Below are 17,097 nucleotides of genomic sequence, written 5' to 3' on the forward strand. Positions count from 1 at the left end.
TGTTTGCAAGTAGTCTAAGAAGAACTAAGTACAAACATGGCAGTTTCATAAACTACTTATGGAAGAAATGTTTTTTAGACCACATCAAAGTTAGACGAAAATGCTCCTTCTTGTTCTCTGGAGAGGACTTTGAAACTTAAATTACTCAAAAAGTACACAGTAAAAGTAGTTCATATTATGTTTGCAAGTAGTCTAAGAAGTACTAAGTACAAACATGGCAGTTTCATAAACTACTTATGGAAGAAATGTTTTTTAGACCACATCAAAGTTAGACGAAAATGCTCCTTCTTGTTGTCTGGAGGGGACTTTGAAACTCAAATTACTCAAACAGTACACAGTAAAAGTAGTTCATATTATTTGTGCAAGTAGTCTAAGAAGTACTAAGTACAAACATGGCAGACTCATAAACTGCTTATGGAAGAAATGTTTTTTAGACCACATTAAAGTTCACAAAAATGCTCATTCTTGTTCTCTGGAGAGGACTTTGAAACTCAAATTACTGAAAAAGTACACAGTAAAAGTAGTTCATATTATGTTTGCAAGTAGTCTAAGAAGTACTAAGTACAAACATGGCAGTTTCATAAACTGCTTATGGAAGAAATGTTTTTTAGACCACATCAAAGTTAGACGAAAATGCTCCTTCTTGTTGTCTGGAGGGGACTTTGAAACTTAAATTACTCAAAAAGTACACAGTAAAAGTAGTTCATATTATGTTTGCAAGTAGTCTAAGAAGTACTAAGTACAAACATGGCAGTTTCATAAACTACTTATGGAAGAAATGTTTTTTAGACCACATCAAAGTTAGACGAAAATGCTCCTTCTTGTTGTCTGGAGGGGACTTTGAAACTTAAATTACTCAAAAAGTACACAGTAAAAGTAGTTCATATTATTTGTGCAAGTAGTCTAAGAAGTACTAATTACAAATATGGCAGTTTCATAAACTACTTATGGAAGAAATGTTTTTTATCCCACGTCAAAGTTAGACGAAAATGCTCCTTCTTGTTGTCTGGAGGGGACTTTGAAACTCAAATTACTCAAAAAGTACACAGTAAAAGTAGTTCATATTATTTTTGCAAGTAGTCTAAGAAGTACTAAGTACAAACCTTGCAGACTCCTAAACTACTTATGGAAGAAATGTTTTTTAGACCACATTAAAGTTCACAAAAATGCTCATTCTTGTTCTCTGGAGAGGACTTTGAAACTCAAATTACTGAAAAAGTACACAGTAAAAGTAGTTCATATTATGTTTGCAAGTAGTCTAAGAAGTACTAAGTACAAACATGGCAGTTTCATAAACTGCTTATGGAAGAAATGTTTTTTAGACCACATCAAAGTTAGACGAAAATGCTCCTTCTTGTTGTCTGGAGGGGACTTTGAAACTTAAATTACTCAAAGAGTACACAGTAAAAGTAGTTCATATTATGTTTGCAAGTAGTCTAAGAAGTACTAAGTACAAACATGGCAGTTTCATAAACTACTTATGGAAGAAATGTTTTTTAGACCACATCAAAGTTAGACGAAAATGCTCCTTCTTGTTCTCTGGAGGGGACTTTGAAAATGTAATTACTCAAAAAGTACACATTAAAAGTAGTTCATATTATGTTTGCAAGTAGTCTAAGAAGTACTAAGTACAAACATGGCAGTTTCATAAACTACTTATGGAAGAAATGTTTTTTAGACCACATCAAAGTTAGACGAAAATGCTCCTTCTTGTTGTCTGGAGGGGACTTTGAAACTTAAATTACTCAAAAAGTACACAGTAAAAGTAGTTCATATTATTTGTGCAAGTAGTCTAAGAAGTACTAATTACAAATATGGCAGTTTCATAAACTACTTATGGAAGAAATGTTTTTTATCCCACGTCAAAGTTAGACGAAAATGCTCCTTCTTGTTGTCTGGAGGGGACTTTGAAACTCAAATTACTCAAAAAGTACACAGTAAAAGTAGTTCATATTATTTTTGCAAGTAGTCTAAGAAGTACTAAGTACAAACCTTGCAGACTCCTAAACTACTTATGGAAGAAATGTTTTTTAGACCACATTAAAGTTCACAAAAATGCTCATTCTTGTTCTCTGGAGAGGACTTTGAAACTCAAATTACTGAAAAAGTACACAGTAAAAGTAGTTCATATTATGTTTGCAAGTAGTCTAAGAAGTACTAAGTACAAACATGGCAGTTTCATAAACTGCTTATGGAAGAAATGTTTTTTAGACCACATCAAAGTTAGACGAAAATGCTCCTTCTTGTTGTCTGGAGGGGACTTTGAAACTTAAATTACTCAAAGAGTACACAGTAAAAGTAGTTCATATTATGTTTGCAAGTAGTCTAAGAAGTACTAAGTACAAACATGGCAGTTTCATAAACTACTTATGGAAGAAATGTTTTTTAGACCACATCAAAGTTAGACGAAAATGCTCCTTCTTGTTCTCTGGAGGGGACTTTGAAAATGTAATTACTCAAAAAGTACACATTAAAAGTAGTTCATATTATGTTTGCAAGTAGTCTAAGAAGTACTAAGTACAAACATGGCAGTTTCATAAACTACTTATGGAAGAAATGTTTTTTAGACCACATCAAAGTTGACAAAAATGCTCCTTCTTGTTCTCTGGAGAGGACTTTGAAACTCAAATTACTCAAAAAGTACACAGTAAAAGTAGTTCATATTATGTTTGCAAGTAGTCTAAGAAGTACTAAGTACAAACATGGCAGTTTCATAAACTACTTATAGAAGAAATGTTTTTTAGACCACATCAAAGTTGACAAAAATGCTCCTTCTTGTTCTCTGGAGAGGACTTTGAAACTCAAATTACTCAAAAAGTACACAGTAAAAGTAGTTCACATTATGTTTGCAAGTAGTCTAAGAAGTACTAAGTACAAACATGGCAGTTTCATAAACTACTTATGGAAGAAATGTTTTTTAGACCACATCAAAGTTAGACGCAAATGCTCCTTCTTGTTGTCTGGAGGGGACTTTGAAACTTAAATTACTCAAAAAGTACACAGTAAAAGTAGTTCATATTATTTGTGCAAGTAGTCTAAGAAGTACTAAGTACAAACATGGCAGTTTCATAAACTACTTATGGAAGAAATGTTTTTTAGACCACATCAAAGTTAGACGAAAATGCTCCTTCTTGATGTCTGGAGGGGACTTTGAAACTCAAATTACTCAAAAAGTACACAGTAAAAGTAGTTCATATTATTTGTGCAAGTAGTCTAAGAAGTACTAATTACAAATATGGCAGTTTCATAAACTACTTATGGAAGAAATGTTTTTTATCCCACGTCAAAGTTAGACGAAAATGCTCCTTCTTGTTGTCTGGAGGGGACTTTGAAACTCAAATTACTCAAAAAGTACACTGTAAAAGTAGTTCATATTATTTTTGCAAGTAGTCTAAGAAGTACTAAGTACAAACATGGCAGACTCATAAACTACTTATGGAAGAAATGTTTTTTAGACCACATCAAAGTTAGACGAAAATGCTCCTTCTTGTTTTCTGGAGGGGACTTTGAAAATGTAATTACTCAAAAAGTACACAGTAAAAGTAGTTCATATTATGTTTGCAAGTAGTCTAAGAAGTACTAAGTACAAACATGGCAGTTTCATAAACTACTTATGGAAGAAATGTTTTTTAGACCACATCAAAGTTGACAAAAATGCTCCTTCTTGTTCTCTGGAGAGGACTTTGAAACTCAAATTACTGAAAAAGTACACAGTAAAAGTAGTTCATATTCTGTTTGCAAGTATTCTAAGAAGTACTAAGTACAAACATGGCAGTTTCATAAACTACTTATGGAAGAAATGTTTTTTAGACCACATCAAAGTTAGACGAAAATGCTCCTTCTTGATGTCTGGAGGGGACTTTGAAACTTAAATTACTCAAAAAGTACAAAGTAAAAGTAGTTCATATTATGTTTGCAAGTATTCTAAGAAGTACTAAGTACAAACATGGCAGTTTCATAAACTACTTATGGAAGAAATGTTTTTTAGACCACATCAAAGTTGACAAAAATGCTCCTTCTTGTTCTCTGGAGAGGACTTTGAAACTCAAATGACTCAAAAAGTACACAGTAAAAGTAGTTCATATTATGTTTGCAAGTAGTCTAAGAAGTACTAAGTACAAACATGGCAGTTTCATAAACTACTTATGGAAGAAATGTTTTTTAGACCACATCAAAGTTGACAAAAATGCTCCTTCTTGTTCTCTGGAGAGGACTTTGAAACTCAAATTACTCAAAAAGTACACAGTAAAAGTAGTTCATATTATGTTTGCAAGTAGTCTAAGAAGTACTAAGTACAAAAATGGCAGTTTCATAAACTACTTATGGAAGAAATGTTTTTTATCCCACGTCAAAGTTAGATGAAAATGCTCCTTCTTCTTGTCTGGGGGGGACTTTGAAACTTAAATTACTCAAAAAGTACACATTAAAAGTAGTTCATATTATGTTTGCAAGTAGTCTAAGAAGTACTAAGTACAAACATGGCAGTTTCATAAACTGCTTATGGAAGAAATGTTTTTTAGACCACATCAAAATTAGACGAAAATGCTCCTTCTTGTTCTCTGGTTGGGACTTTGAAACTCAAATTACTCAAAAAGTACACAGTAAAAGTAGTTCATATTATGTTTGCAAGTAGTCTAACAAGTACTAATTACAAACATGGCAGTTTCATAAACTACTTATGGAAGAAATGTTTTTTAGACCACATCACAGTTAGACAAAAATGCTCCTTCTTGTATTCTGGAGGGGACTTCGAAAATGTAATTACTCAAAAAGTACACAGTAAAAGTAGTTCATATTATGTTTGCAAGTAGTCTAAGAAGTACTAAGTACAAACATGGCAGTTTCATAAACTACTTATGGAAGAAATGTTTTTTAGACCACATCAAAGTTAGACGAAAATGATCATTCTTGTTCTCTGGAGGGGACTTTGAAACTTAAATTACTCAAAAAGTACACAGTAAAAGTAGTTCATATTATTTGTGTAAGTAGTCTAAGAAGTACTAAGTACAAACATGGCAGTTTCATAAACTGCTTATGGAAGAAATGTTTTTTAGACCACATTAAAGTTCACAAAAATGCTCATTCTTGTTCTCTGGAGAGGACTTTGAAACTCAAATTACTGAAAAAGTACACAGTAAAAGTAGTTCATATTATGTTTGCAAGTAGTCTAAGAAGTACTAAGTACAAACATGGCAGTTTCATAAACTGCTTATGGAAGAAATGTTTTTTAGACCACATCAAAGTTAGACGAAAATGCTCCTTCTTGTTGTCTGGAGGGGACTTTGAAACTCAAATTACTCAAAAAGTACACAGTAAAAGTATTTAATATTATGTTTGCAAGTAGTCTAAGAAGAACTAAGTACAAACATGGCAGTTTCATAAACTACTTATGGAAGAAATGTTTTTTAGACCACATCAAAGTTAGACGAAAATGCTCCTTCTTGTTCTCTGGAGAGGACTTTGAAACTTAAATTACTCAAAAAGTACACAGTAAAAGTAGTTCATATTATGTTTGCAAGTAGTCTAAGAAGTACTAAGTACAAACATGGCAGTTTCATAAACTGCTTATGGAAGAAATGTTTTTTAGACCACATCAAAGTTAGACGAAAATGCTCCTTCTTGTTGTCTGGAGGGGACTTTGAAACTCAAATTACTCAAACAGTACACAGTAAAAGTAGTTCATATTATTTGTGCAAGTAGTCTAAGAAGTAATAAGTACAAACATGGCAGACTCATAAACTGCTTATGGAAGAAATGTTTTTTAGACCACATTAAAGTTCACAAAAATGCTCATTCTTGTTCTCTGGAGAGGACTTTGAAACTCAAATTACTGAAAAAGTACACAGTAAAAGTAGTTCATATTATGTTTGCAAGTAGTCTAAGAAGTACTAAGTACAAACATGGCAGTTTCATAAACTGCTTATGGAAGAAATGTTTTTTAGACCACATCAAAGTTAGACGAAAATGCTCCTTCTTGTTGTCTGGAGGGGACTTTGAAACTTAAATTACTCAAAAAGTACACAGTAAAAGTAGTTCATATTATGTTTGCAAGTAGTCTAAGAAGTACTAAGTACAAACATGGCAGTTTCATAAACTACTTATGGAAGAAATGTTTTTTAGACCACATCAAAGTTAGACGAAAATGCTCCTTCTTGTTGTCTGGAGGGGACTTTGAAACTTAAATTACTCAAAAAGTACACAGTAAAAGTAGTTCATATTATTTGTGCAAGTAGTCTAAGAAGTACTAATTACAAATATGGCAGTTTCATAAACTACTTATGGAAGAAATGTTTTTTATCCCACGTCAAAGTTAGACGAAAATGCTCCTTCTTGTTGTCTGGAGGGGACTTTGAAACTCAAATTACTCAAAAAGTACACAGTAAAAGTAGTTCATATTATTTTTGCAAGTAGTCTAAGAAGTACTAAGTACAAACCTTGCAGACTCCTAAACTACTTATGGAAGAAATGTTTTTTAGACCACATTAAAGTTCACAAAAATGCTCATTCTTGTTCTCTGGAGAGGACTTTGAAACTCAAATTACTGAAAAAGTACACAGTAAAAGTAGTTCATATTATGTTTGCAAGTAGTCTAAGAAGTACTAAGTACAAACATGGCAGTTTCATAAACTGCTTATGGAAGAAATGTTTTTTAGACCACATCAAAGTTAGACGAAAATGCTCCTTCTTGTTGTCTGGAGGGGACTTTGAAACTTAAATTACTCAAAGAGTACACAGTAAAAGTAGTTCATATTATGTTTGCAAGTAGTCTAAGAAGTACTAAGTACAAACATGGCAGTTTCATAAACTACTTATGGAAGAAATGTTTTTTAGACCACATCAAAGTTAGACGAAAATGCTCCTTCTTGTTCTCTGGAGGGGACTTTGAAAATGTAATTACTCAAAAAGTACACATTAAAAGTAGTTCATATTATGTTTGCAAGTAGTCTAAGAAGTACTAAGTACAAACATGGCAGTTTCATAAACTACTTATGGAAGAAATGTTTTTTAGACCACATCAAAGTTGACAAAAATGCTCCTTCTTGTTCTCTGGAGAGGACTTTGAAACTCAAATTACTCAAAAAGTACACAGTAAAAGTAGTTCACATTATGTTTGCAAGTAGTCTAAGAAGTACTAAGTACAAACATGGCAGTTTCATAAACTACTTATGGAAGAAATGTTTTTTAGACCACATCAAAGTTAGACGCAAATGCTCCTTCTTGTTGTCTGGAGGGGACTTTGAAACTTAAATTACTCAAAAAGTACACAGTAAAAGTAGTTCATATTATTTGTGCAAGTAGTCTAAGAAGTACTAAGTACAAACATGGCAGTTTCATAAACTACTTATGGAAGAAATGTTTTTTAGACCACATCAAAGTTAGACGAAAATGCTCCTTCTTGATGTCTGGAGGGGACTTTGAAACTCAAATTACTCAAAAAGTACACAGTAAAAGTAGTTCATATTATTTGTGCAAGTAGTCTAAGAAGTACTAATTACAAATATGGCAGTTTCATAAACTACTTATGGAAGAAATGTTTTTTATCCCACGTCAAAGTTAGACGAAAATGCTCCTTCTTGTTGTCTGGAGGGGACTTTGAAACTCAAATTACTCAAAAAGTACACTGTAAAAGTAGTTCATATTATTTTTGCAAGTAGTCTAAGAAGTACTAAGTACAAACATGGCAGACTCATAAACTACTTATGGAAGAAATGTTTTTTAGACCACATCAAAGTTAGACGAAAATGCTCCTTCTTGTTGTCTGGAGGGGACTTTGAAACTTAAATTACTCAAAAAGTACACAGTAAAAGTAGTTCATATTATGTTTGCAAGTAGTCTAAGAAGTACTAAGTACAAACATGGCAGTTTCATAAACTACTTATGGAAGAAATGTTTTTTAGACCACATCAAAGTTAGACGAAAATGATCATTCTTGTTCTCTGGAGGGGACTTTGAAACTTAAATTACTCAAAAAGTACACAGTAAAAGTAGTTCATATTATTTGTGTAAGTAGTCTAAGAAGTACTAAGTACAAACATGGCAGTTTCATAAACTGCTTATGGAAGAAATGTTTTTTAGACCACATTAAAGTTCACAAAAATGCTCATTCTTGTTCTCTGGAGAGGACTTTGAAACTCAAATTACTGAAAAAGTACACAGTAAAAGTAGTTCATATTATGTTTGCAAGTAGTCTAAGAAGTACTAAGTACAAACATGGCAGTTTCATAAACTGCTTATGGAAGAAATGTTTTTTAGACCACATCAAAGTTAGACGAAAATGCTCCTTCTTGTTGTCTGGAGGGGACTTTGAAACTCAAATTACTCAAAAAGTACACAGTAAAAGTATTTAATATTATGTTTGCAAGTAGTCTAAGAAGAACTAAGTACAAACATGGCAGTTTCATAAACTACTTATGGAAGAAATGTTTTTTAGACCACATCAAAGTTAGACGAAAATGCTCCTTCTTGTTCTCTGGAGAGGACTTTGAAACTTAAATTACTCAAAAAGTACACAGTAAAAGTAGTTCATATTATGTTTGCAAGTAGTCTAAGAAGTACTAAGTACAAACATGGCAGTTTCATAAACTACTTATGGAAGAAATGTTTTTTAGACCACATCAAAGTTAGACGAAAATGCTCCTTCTTGTTGTCTGGAGGGGACTTTGAAACTCAAATTACTCAAACAGTACACAGTAAAAGTAGTTCATATTATTTGTGCAAGTAGTCTAAGAAGTACTAAGTACAAACATGGCAGACTCATAAACTGCTTATGGAAGAAATGTTTTTTAGACCACATTAAAGTTCACAAAAATGCTCATTCTTGTTCTCTGGAGAGGACTTTGAAACTCAAATTACTGAAAAAGTACACAGTAAAAGTAGTTCATATTATGTTTGCAAGTAGTCTAAGAAGTACTAAGTACAAACATGGCAGTTTCATAAACTGCTTATGGAAGAAATGTTTTTTAGACCACATCAAAGTTAGACGAAAATGCTCCTTCTTGTTGTCTGGAGGGGACTTTGAAACTTAAATTACTCAAAAAGTACACAGTAAAAGTAGTTCATATTATGTTTGCAAGTAGTCTAAGAAGTACTAAGTACAAACATGGCAGTTTCATAAACTACTTATGGAAGAAATGTTTTTTAGACCACATCAAAGTTAGACGAAAATGCTCCTTCTTGTTGTCTGGAGGGGACTTTGAAACTTAAATTACTCAAAAAGTACACAGTAAAAGTAGTTCATATTATTTGTGCAAGTAGTCTAAGAAGTACTAATTACAAATATGGCAGTTTCATAAACTACTTATGGAAGAAATGTTTTTTATCCCACGTCAAAGTTAGACGAAAATGCTCCTTCTTGTTGTCTGGAGGGGACTTTGAAACTCAAATTACTCAAAAAGTACACAGTAAAAGTAGTTCATATTATTTTTGCAAGTAGTCTAAGAAGTACTAAGTACAAACCTTGCAGACTCCTAAACTACTTATGGAAGAAATGTTTTTTAGACCACATTAAAGTTCACAAAAATGCTCATTCTTGTTCTCTGGAGAGGACTTTGAAACTCAAATTACTGAAAAAGTACACAGTAAAAGTAGTTCATATTATGTTTGCAAGTAGTCTAAGAAGTACTAAGTACAAACATGGCAGTTTCATAAACTGCTTATGGAAGAAATGTTTTTTAGACCACATCAAAGTTAGACGAAAATGCTCCTTCTTGTTGTCTGGAGGGGACTTTGAAACTTAAATTACTCAAAGAGTACACAGTAAAAGTAGTTCATATTATGTTTGCAAGTAGTCTAAGAAGTACTAAGTACAAACATGGCAGTTTCATAAACTACTTATGGAAGAAATGTTTTTTAGACCACATCAAAGTTAGACGAAAATGCTCCTTCTTGTTCTCTGGAGGGGACTTTGAAAATGTAATTACTCAAAAAGTACACATTAAAAGTAGTTCATATTATGTTTGCAAGTAGTCTAAGAAGTACTAAGTACAAACATGGCAGTTTCATAAACTACTTATGGAAGAAATGTTTTTTAGACCACATCAAAGTTGACAAAAATGCTCCTTCTTGTTCTCTGGAGAGGACTTTGAAACTCAAATTACTCAAAAAGTACACAGTAAAAGTAGTTCATATTATGTTTGCAAGTAGTCTAAGAAGTACTAAGTACAAACATGGCAGTTTCATAAACTACTTATGGAAGAAATGTTTTTTAGACCACATCAAAGTTGACAAAAATGCTCCTTCTTGTTCTCTGGAGAGGACTTTGAAACTCAAATTACTCAAAAAGTACACAGTAAAAGTAGTTCACATTATGTTTGCAAGTAGTCTAAGAAGTACTAAGTACAAACATGGCAGTTTCATAAACTACTTATGGAAGAAATGTTTTTTAGACCACATCAAAGTTAGACGCAAATGCTCCTTCTTGTTGTCTGGAGGGGACTTTGAAACTTAAATTACTCAAAAAGTACACAGTAAAAGTAGTTCATATTATTTGTGCAAGTAGTCTAAGAAGTACTAAGTACAAACATGGCAGTTTCATAAACTACTTATGGAAGAAATGTTTTTTAGACCACATCAAAGTTAGACGAAAATGCTCCTTCTTGATGTCTGGAGGGGACTTTGAAACTCAAATTACTCAAAAAGTACACAGTAAAAGTAGTTCATATTATTTGTGCAAGTAGTCTAAGAAGTACTAATTACAAATATGGCAGTTTCATAAACTACTTATGGAAGAAATGTTTTTTATCCCACGTCAAAGTTAGACGAAAATGCTCCTTCTTGTTGTCTGGAGGGGACTTTGAAACTCAAATTACTCAAAAAGTACACTGTAAAAGTAGTTCATATTATTTTTGCAAGTAGTCTAAGAAGTACTAAGTACAAACATGGCAGACTCATAAACTACTTATGGAAGAAATGTTTTTTAGACCACATCAAAGTTAGACGAAAATGCTCCTTCTTGTTGTCTGGAGGGGACTTTGAAACTTAAATTACTCAAAAAGTACACAGTAAAAGTAGTTCATATTATGTTTGCAAGTAGTCTAAGAAGTACTAAGTACAAACATGGCAGTTTCATAAACTACTTATGGAAGAAATGTTTTTTAGACCACATCAAAGTTGACAAAAATGCTCCTTCTTGTTCTCTGGAGAGGACTTTGAAACTCAAATTACTGAAAAAGTACACAGTAAAAGTAGTTCATATTCTGTTTGCAAGTATTCTAAGAAGTACTAAGTACAAACATGGCAGTTTCATAAACTACTTATGGAAGAAATGTTTTTTAGACCACATCAAAGTTAGACGAAAATGCTCCTTCTTGATGTCTGGAGGGGACTTTGAAACTTAAATTACTCAAAAAGTACAAAGTAAAAGTAGTTCATATTATGTTTGCAAGTATTCTAAGAAGTACTAAGTACAAACATGGCAGTTTCATAAACTACTTATGGAAGAAATGTTTTTTAGACCACATCAAAGTTGACAAAAATGCTCCTTCTTGTTCTCTGGAGAGGACTTTGAAACTCAAATGACTCAAAAAGTACACAGTAAAAGTAGTTCATATTATGTTTGCAAGTAGTCTAAGAAGTACTAAGTACAAACATGGCAGTTTCATAAACTACTTATGGAAGAAATGTTTTTTAGACCACATCAAAGTTGACAAAAATGCTCCTTCTTGTTCTCTGGAGAGGACTTTGAAACTCAAATTACTCAAAAAGTACACAGTAAAAGTAGTTCATATTATGTTTGCAAGTAGTCTAAGAAGTACTAAGTACAAACCTTGCAGACTCCTAAACTACTTATGGAAGAAATGTTTTTTAGACCACATTAAAGTTCACAAAAATGCTCATTCTTGTTCTCTGGAGAGGACTTTGAAACTCAAATTACTGAAAAAGTACACAGTAAAAGTAGTTCATATTATGTTTGCAAGTAGTCTAAGAAGTACTAAGTACAAACATGGCAGTTTCATAAACTGCTTATGGAAGAAATGTTTTTTAGACCACATCAAAGTTAGACGAAAATGCTCCTTCTTGTTGTCTGGAGGGGACTTTGAAACTCAAATTACTCAAACAGTACACAGTAAAAGTAGTTCATATTATTTGTACAAGTAGTCTAAGAAGTACTAAGTACAAACATGGCAGACTCATAAACTGCTTATGGAAGAAATGTTTTTTAGACCACATTAAAGTTCACAAAAATGCTCATTCTTGTTCTCTGGAGAGGACTTTGAAACTCAAATTACTGAAAAAGTACACAGTAAAAGTAGTTCATATTATGTTTGCAAGTAGTCTAAGAAGTACTAAGTACAAACATGGCAGTTTCATAAACTGCTTATGGAAGAAATGTTTTTTAGACCACATCAAAGTTGACAAAAATGCTCCTTCTTGTTGTCTGGAGGGGACTTTGAAACTCAAATTACTCAAAAAGTACACAGTAAAAGTATTTAATATTATGTTTGCAAGTAGTCTAAGAAGAACTAAGTACAAACATGGCAGTTTCATAAACTACTTATGGAAGAAATGTTTTTTAGACCACATCAAAGTTAGACGAAAATGCTCCTTCTTGTTGTCTGGAGGGGACTTTGAAACTTAAATTACTCAAAAGGTACACAGTAAAAGTAGTGCATATTATGTTTGCAAGTAGTCTAAGAAGTACTAAGTACAAACATGGCAGTTTCATAAACTACTTATGGAAGAAATGTTTTTTAGACCACATCAAAGTTAGACGAAAATGCTCCTTCTTGTTGTCTGGAGGGGACTTTGAAACTCAAATTACTCAAACAGTACACAGTAAAAGTAGTTCATATTATTTGTGCAAGTAGTCTAAGAAGTACTAAGTACAAACATGGCAGTTTCATAAACTACTTATGGAAGAAATGCTTTTTAGACCACATCACAGTTAGACAAAAATGCTCCTTCTTGTATTCTGGAGGGGACTTCGAAAATGTAATTACTCAAAAAGTACACAGTAAAAGTAGTTCATATTATGTTTGCAAGTAGTCTAAGAAGTACTAAGTACAAACATGGCAGTTTCATAAACTACTTATGGAAGAAATGTTTTTTAGACCACATCAAAGTTGACAAAAATGCTCCTTCTTGTTCTCTGGAGAGGACTTTGAAACTCAAATTACTCAAACAGTACACAGTAAAAGTAGTGCATATTATGTTTGCAAGTAGTCTAAGAAGTACTAAGTACAAACATGGCAGTTTCATAAACTACTTATGGAAGAAATGTTTTTTAGACCACATCAAAGTTAGACGAAAATGCTCCTTCTTGTTGTCTGGAGGGGACTTTGAAACTTAAATTACTCAAAAAGTACACAGTAAAAGTAGTTCATATTATGTTTGCAAGTAGTCTAAGAAGTACTAAGTACAAACATGGCAGTTTCATAAACTACTTATGGAAGAAATGTTTTTTAGACCACATCAAAGTTAGACGAAAATGCTCCTTCTTGTTGTCTGGAGGGGACTTTGAAACTTAAATTACTCAAAAAGTACACAGTAAAAGTAGTTCATATTATTTGTGCAAGTAGTCTAAGAAGTACTAAGTACAAACATGGCAGTTTCATAGACTACTTATGGAAGAAATGTTTTTTAGACCACATCAAAGTTAGACGAAAATGCTCCTTCTTGATGTCTGGAGGGGACTTTGAAACTTAAATTACTCAAAAAGTACACAGTAAAAGTAGTTCATATTATTTGTGCAAGTAGTCTAAGAAGTACTAATTACAAATATGGCAGTTTCATAAACTACTTATGGAAGAAATGTTTTTTATCCCACGTCAAAGTTAGACGAAAATGCTCCTTCTTGTTGTCTGGAGGGGACTTTGAAACTCAAATTACTCAAAAAGTACACAGTAAAAGTAGTTCATATTATTTTTGCAAGTAGTCTAAGAAGTACTAAGTACAAACCTTGCAGACTCCTAAACTACTTATGGAAGAAATGTTTTTTAGACCACATTAAAGTTCACAAAAATGCTCATTCTTGTTCTCTGGAGAGGACTTTGAAACTCAAATTACTCAAAAAGTACACAGTAAAAGTAGTTCATATTATGTTTGCAAGTAGTCTAAGAAGTACTAAGTACAAACATGGCAGTTTCATAAACTACTTATGGAAGAAATGTTTTTTAGACCACATCAAAGTTGACAAAAATGCTCCTTCTTGTTCTCTGGAGAGGACTTTGAAACTCAAATTACTCAAAAAGTACACAGTAAAAGTAGTTCATATTATGTTTGCAAGTAGTCTAAGAAGTACTAAGTACAAACATGGCAGTTTCATAAAATAGTTATGGAAGAAATGTTTTTTAGACCACATCAAAGTTAGACGAAAATGCTCCTTCTTGATGTCTGGAGGGGACTTTGAAACTTAAATTACTCAAAAAGTACACATTAAAAGTAGTTCATATTATGTTTGCAAGTAGTCTAAGAAGTACTAAGTACAAACATGGCAGTTTCATAAACTACTTATGGAAGAAATGTTTTTTAGACCACATCAAAGTTGACAAAAATGCTCCTTCTTGTTCTCTGGAGAGGACTTTGAAACTCAAATTACTCAAAACGTACACAGTAAAAGTAGTTCATATTACGTTTGCAAGTAGTCTAAGAAGTACTAAGTACATACATGGCAGTTTCATAAACTACTTATGGAAGAAATGTTTTTTAGACCACATCAAAGTTAGACGAAAATGCTCCTTCTTGTTGTCTGGAGGGGACTTTGAAACTTAAATTACTCAAAAAGTACACAGTAAAAGTAGTTCATATTATGTTTGCAAGTAGTCTAAGAAGTACTAAGTACAAACATGGCAGTTTCATAAACTACTTATGGAAGAAATGTTTTTTAGACCACATCAAAGTTAGACGAAAATGCTCCTTCTTGATGTCTGGAGGGGACTTTGAAACTCAAATTACTCAAAAAGTACACAGTAAAAGTAGTTAATATTATTTGTGCAAGTAGTCTAAGAAGTACTAATTACAAATATGGCAGTTTCATAAACTACTTATGGAAGAAATGTTTTTTATCCCACGTCAAAGTTAGACGAAAATGCTCCTTCTTGTTGTCTGGAGGGGACTTTGAAACTCAAATTACTCAAAAAGTACACAGTAAAAGTAGTTCATATTATTTTTGCAAGTAGTCTAAGAAGTACTAAGTACAAACCTTGCAGACTCCTAAACTACTTATGGAAGAAATGTTTTTTAGACCACATTAAAGTTCACAAAAATGCTCATTCTTGTTCTCTGGAGAGGACTTTGAAACTCAAATTACTGAAAAAGTACACAGTAAAAGTAGTTCATATTATGTTTGCAAGTAGTCTAAGAAGTACTAAGTACAAACATGGCAGTTTCATAAACTGCTTATGGAAGAAATGTTTTTTAGACCACATCAAAGTTAGACGAAAATGCTCCTTCTTGTTGTCTGGAGGGGACTTTGAAACTCAAATTACTCAAAGAGTACACAGTAAAAGTAGTTCATATTATGTTTGCAAGTAGTCTAAGAAGTACTAAGTACAAACATGGCAGTTTCATAAACTACTTATGGAAGAAATGTTTTTTAGACCACATCAAAGTTAGACGAAAATGCTCCTTCTTGTTCTCTGGAGGGGACTTTGAAAATGTAATTACTCAAAAAGTACACATTAAAAGTAGTTCATATTATGTTTGCAAGTAGTCTAAGAAGTACTAAGTACAAACATGGCAGTTTCATAAACTACTTATGGAAGAAATGTTTTTTAGACCACATCAAAGTTGACAAAAATGCTCCTTCTTGTTCTCTGGAGAGGACTTTGAAACTCAAAATACTCAAAAAGTACACAGTAAAAGTAGTTCATATTATGTTTGCAAGTAGTCTAAGAAGTACTAAGTACAAACATGGCAGTTTCATAAACTAGTTATGGAAGAAATGTTTTTTAGACTACATCAAAGTTAGACGAAAATGCTCCTTCTTGATGTCTGGAGGGGACTTTGAAACTTAAATTACTCAAAAAGTACACATTAAAAGTAGTTCATATTATGTTTGCAAGTAGTCTAAGAAGTACTAAGTACACACATGGCAGTTTCATAAACTACTTATGGAACAAATGTTTTTTAGACCACATCAAAGTTGACAAAAATGCTCCTTCTTGTTCTCTGGAGAGGACTTTGAAACTCAAATTACTCAAAACGTACACAGTAAAAGTAGTTCATATTACGTTTGCAAGTAGTCTAAGAAGTACTAAGTACATACATGGCAGTTTCATAAACTACTTATGGAAGAAATGTTTTTTAGACCACATCAAAGTTAGACGAAAATGCTCCTTCTTGTTGTCTGGAGGGGACTTTGAAACTTAAATTACTCAAAAAGTACACAGTAAAAGTAGTTCATATTATGTTTGCAAGTAGTCTAAGAAGTACTAAGTACAAACATGGCAGTTTCATAAACTACTTATGGAAGAAATGTTTTTTAGACCACATCAAAGTTAGACGCAAATGCTCCTTCTTGTTGTCTGGAGGGGACTTTGAAACTTAAATTACTCAAAAAGTACACAGTAAAAGTAGTTCATATTATTTGTGCAAGTAGTCTAAGAAGTACTAAGTACAAACATGGCAGTTTCATAAACTACTTATGGAAGAAATGTTTTTTAGACCACATCAAAGTTAGACGAAAATGCTCCTTCTTGATGTCTGGAGGGGACTTTGAAACTCAAATTACTCAAAAAGTACACAGTAAAAGTAGTTCATATTATTTGTGCAAGTAGTCTAAGAAGTACTAATTACAAATATGGCAGTTTCATAAACTACTTATGGAAGAAATGTTTTTTATCCCACGTCAAAGTTAGACGAAAATGCTCCTTCTTGTTGTCTGGAGGGGACTTTGAAACTCAAATTACTCAAAAAGTACACAGTAAAAGTAGTTCATATTATTTTTGCAAGTAGTCTAAGAAGTACTAAGTACAAACCTTGCAGACTCATAAACTACTTATGGAAGAAATGTTTTTTGACCACATCAAAGTTAGACGAAAATGCTCCTTCTTGTTTTCTGGAGGGGACTTTGAAAATGTAATTACTCAAAAAGTACACATTAAAAGTAGTTCATATTATGTTTGCAAGTAGTCTAAGAAGTACTAAGTACAAACATGG

Source organism: Notothenia rossii (assembly GCF_949606895.1).
Source record: "Notothenia rossii genome assembly, chromosome: 9".
Lineage (NCBI taxonomy): Eukaryota > Metazoa > Chordata > Actinopteri > Perciformes > Nototheniidae > Notothenia > Notothenia rossii.